Genomic DNA, 4430 nt, shown 5'->3' on the forward strand with positions numbered 1-4430 from the left:
AAGATACCCTGAAAACAACAATCTTAAGACAGTGAACACACAATATAGATATAGTGTTTGGATTCTAACACAATATTATACTTTGATTGAAGTATCGAAATAATTATTGTAATCACGTACAAATTAGGATATTGAGTCTGCAAATTTTATTAATATATGATATTGAATCATGATGGGATTTTCTTGATTTCTAGTTATAGCAAATTATAATTGGGTCAATCTTGAAGTTCAAAATTAGGAGCTTGGGCGTTCTACTAATTTTCAATTTTGATAAATGAAGTACACGTCTTACATGTTTCTGATTTCATTATGCACACAAACTGGTTGATATAATGCTCATAAGAACTACTGTTATTTATATATCACTCCTCGTGCAAGTTTTTCATTCAAACATGTCTAGTTATGGAATTATATGATTAACTACTTCGCTTGATTCATGAACCGGCCAAATCATTTGATCAATATTGTGACATACTAACTTGTCCCTGTATATGAATACATGTGAAAAGATGAAAAAGGGTGACATCCTTAAAACTAGACAAAATAAATGTTTAATTAATTAAAATTATTCATATCAAACTCAATGTAAATGTAAAACCAATGTTAGATATCAGACACCCTTTAAAGGTGAACAACCTTCACCTATTAGGTTTTTTTTTTTTTTGGGAAGTCGACTACGATCTACATATGTCGTTACATTTAGCATTGATACATCAAAGATGTGATACGCTCAATAACTGCCCACTCAAACTGAAACAAGAACCGGTCCTATAGCCCAACATGACAATGGCCTAAAGCCCAACTACATTATTTACACCCTAATAATCCCAAATCAAATAACCAAAGATTCCACCTTCTCTGAGATTCGAACCTGAGACCTCTAGGGATTTCTGGAGTTTATGTCAACACCTTGGAACCATTTGGGCTACCAACTGATGACAACCCTCACCTATTATGTTAATCACACTATAAAAGTCCTCTAAACTGCAGCCAGCGAACCAGGTCAGGAAATTCTTCACTTAATTCTTTGATTGCTAGTTTTTAATTCCATCAGGCAAATCCTCCCACCTTTCCATACATTCACTTTTCATTCTGTCCTTCCAACTTTGCCAAGATTCAATTTCTAGTGAGACTGGCGTAGGAGGTACAAATATATGCTTCTCAATTGTATTAATTGGGAAGGGTATAAATGTAGTAACTCGGTCAACAGAATATTTGTTGTGAAACTCGTATGGTTGGTCAACATCATCACCTATCCGTATATAAAGATCAAAGGGTTCCCTAGTACATATGCAAGTTTCAATTGGGAACTGTATTTGAGGTTCTTCATGAGATGATACTCGAGGTCTTGGAGCAAATACCCTTAAAGTTCCGTCCACATCTAGATAAGGTGAAGGAAGAAGAACAGTATCATTATCTGGTGGTGGTATGTTAGGTAGCATAGGTAATACGTTTGTGTCATAACCAAGAATATCTATCAGATAGTTGATTGACAAAATCAACTAGGGTTCCTTCTCTTTTAGATTTTTGTCCCAAACTTGTAAGTTGAAGAGCCTCGTAAAACTCTTCCCGACCAATGAGAACAGCCGTCTCACTCTTCTTCCTATTGATCACTACCCATATCTACAACACGTATTATAAATAAATTGCATTAAACTACAGTAGTAGAGTTTCTTATTGAATTAATAATATACTATAAAATGTACCTGCTAGAGGATAAGGAAGAGTATTAAGTATATTATTACCTTGTCGAAAATTAGTTTAGGTAAATAGGATCCATCCAAGAAATCTAAATAGTTCGAATAATCAATCAACCCATCGTCACGTCCAGAAGCTGCTTTCCTGTAGTAATGTTCAAACGCATCTGGATCAGATACTTCTACTCGTGCATTACTACTACTCTCTGCCATTTTAAATCTGCACATAAATAAATAGATTTGATTCTTTAACAAATAAGACACAACAAACCCACAAAACAATACATACAATTATCATAAAACCCACAATTCATAAGATGCCCAAAATACAATTACCCCCAAAACTAGAAAGAGTACAAAATTATAAATAACAAATCATTCATTATCAAATTAACAATTCAATCCCTAATTATAAAATTATAAAACATCAAACTGAAAGCAGATTCTGAACAAAGAGACCCAGAAGGGTTTTCTTCTGGCAGTAGATGTAGAATAAATTGTTTTTATCAATAGCTAGCATAAATTATAAATACTAAAATCGAATCATTCAGTAGATCATATAAATAAATTGAATTACCAAAACGAAATTGGTTAACTGAAACAAATCAGGCTTCAACCCTAAGTTTAATTAAATAACTACAATCAGATTATCTTTTAATCCAGGGTAGTGAATCCAAAAAAAGAAAGATTTTAGGGCATCTCAGAAGACTAAACTTAAGAAATAACAAATAGAAGGAACAAGAGAAAGAAGGAACTGAAACTTACATCAAAGAGGTTTTATTCGCCTGCAGATCTTCCAAGAGACAAGTTGGAAACCTCTGTTGATGATGGAGGTTTAATGAAAAGCAATTGAAACTTTGGATCACTCCTTCTTTGATGGAAAAACTTGGGGTCGGCAGGTCCAAGTCCAACTTCTATTTTTTGGACAAAAAAAAAACTTCTATTTTTTGAATCTTCTACTATTTATGCCGCTATTCGGGAACTAGGGCCCATTTTGCATGGGCCTGGCTAGGCGCTCCTTCATATTGCACCCTGCGCCTCCCACCCCCTCCCTCTTTCTAAACCTAAATATACACATAGATACTAAAATTAATAATTTTCTTAATGAGGAGCCCTGCCTCGCCGACAACAACGTGGGATCAACCCTGCTAAGCAGATCTAAAATTTAGCGTCTGGGTTCGGAGCGGGTTCACGCGTAGCATATCGAGTTAAATATCAACCCATATCTGATTATGCATAAAATGATCATAAATTCACATATCACTTTGTGGTTATTAATTTATCATTAAAATATTTATTATTTGCTTAAGTTTGTAAAGTTGTAATTTTTAGAATGGACGTAGTTATATTTTAGACCCCCCCCCCCCCCCCCCCCTAAAAGAGAATTCTGGATACGCCATTGGCTATCCATAAGATGGTTTTCAACAAAAAAAAGAAAAAAAAGACTCCCTCACAGACACACTGTCAACGAAGAACTCTAGACAAAACTTCTAAGAAGAGAAGGGGATAAAGATCTATTCTGGAATGATGGGGGAGGAAGAAAGAGAAATGATTAAAATAAATTTTTTGTTATGAAGATTATAGTTTGATGGCCTTCCAGCTATTTGTTGACGATCATCATCACGTGAAGAAGAATACAATATTCATCGACGAGAGATGGTGTTTGGGTATAAAAGAGGTGCGGTTGGTAAAAGTTGGTCGTGTACATATAAAACTTACATGTTGTGGTTAGACCTACCACTAAGAAATTTCATACTCCTGATGGAATCTTGAAACAACTCTTCCCGGCCTAAGAAGGTCTTATGGGTGCAAGAAGAACCGACATTGTCTAACCCGAAAATAACTTCTTCATTAGTATGACCTATGGTGGGTTATGGGTCTCGAGACATCCTAAAACGTCTAAAGTGCATCTAAGATTTAAGTGAAAAATTCTTGGATACCTTCTGCCACTGTTTTTTTCTCTTCATTTGGATATGCCATTGTCGGCGAATCTAAAAAAAGAATTTTCTTCCTCTTCTGCTTTCCTCCACCATCACAATGAATTACCCAACTCTAGTGTCTAAGGTGTTGTTTGTTTTTTTTTACAATTTTCAGATCTAAAATCTGAATTCGCCCTAATTCTGATTTCAGATGTATACTTTTTTTTTTATTTTAACAAAATCTGAATTTTGGGTTGAAATGGCAATATGTCTGAATTGTGAATAAGGCCCAATAATTTCAGACTTTAAAACAAGTCTGAAATGGGGTTCCACCATCTGAAAATATCCAAAAGACTTATATACCCCAATGAAATTTAAGGAAATACTTTCCTATCCCCACGTTCATCTTTGTCACCACCAACTCCAGCACCGACACCACCACCGCCAGTACCACCGCCACCACAGAATCAGACACCAAACAACCACCACAGAATCAACACCACCAAACTACCACCGCCACCTCCACCACAAATACACCACTACAAACCACCACCATAGAAAACACCATGAACACCAAACTTTTGAAAAATTTTATGGGTTAATTCCGTTTTGGCCCCCGATTTGTGACCAACTGCCCGTTTTGGCCCCCAATTGTGTCCGGCAGTTCGTTTTGGTCCCAAAAAATTCCTAAATGGCCTCAAATTTTTTCAACCTCCCAATTCTACCCCCATGACATTTCTGTAATTATTTTTTTTTTTTCTTTGTCCACCTCATCTAACAACCACATCACTCTGTCCACCTCACCCTTCTTCTC

The 4430-nt window shown here is 35.7% G+C and overlaps 1 long non-coding RNA gene across 2 annotated transcripts; it reads right to left on the reverse strand.

The window, feature by feature from the left end:
* Window positions 1–411: 411 nt before the first annotated feature.
* On the reverse strand, window positions 412–2635 carry LOC147551656 (uncharacterized). Of its 2 annotated transcripts, none has more exons than XR_015238872.1 (4): window positions 2463–2635; window positions 1746–1917; window positions 950–1623; window positions 412–642 (listed from the first exon to the last, which is right to left on the reverse strand). It is a non-coding gene; the product is annotated as an uncharacterized LOC147551656 (long non-coding RNA). The 2 variants fall into 2 exon arrangements; XR_015238873.1 differs by having other exon boundaries at window positions 412–636; window positions 944–1623; window positions 2463–2624.
* Between the last annotated feature and the right edge of the window lie 1795 nt (window positions 2636–4430).

The sequence above is a fragment of the Eschscholzia californica genome, unplaced genomic scaffold, assembly GCF_041429995.1.
Source record: "Eschscholzia californica isolate CP2 unplaced genomic scaffold, dmEscCali1.0.p SCAF_3, whole genome shotgun sequence".
NCBI classification, from domain to species: Eukaryota; Viridiplantae; Streptophyta; class Magnoliopsida; order Ranunculales; family Papaveraceae; genus Eschscholzia; species Eschscholzia californica.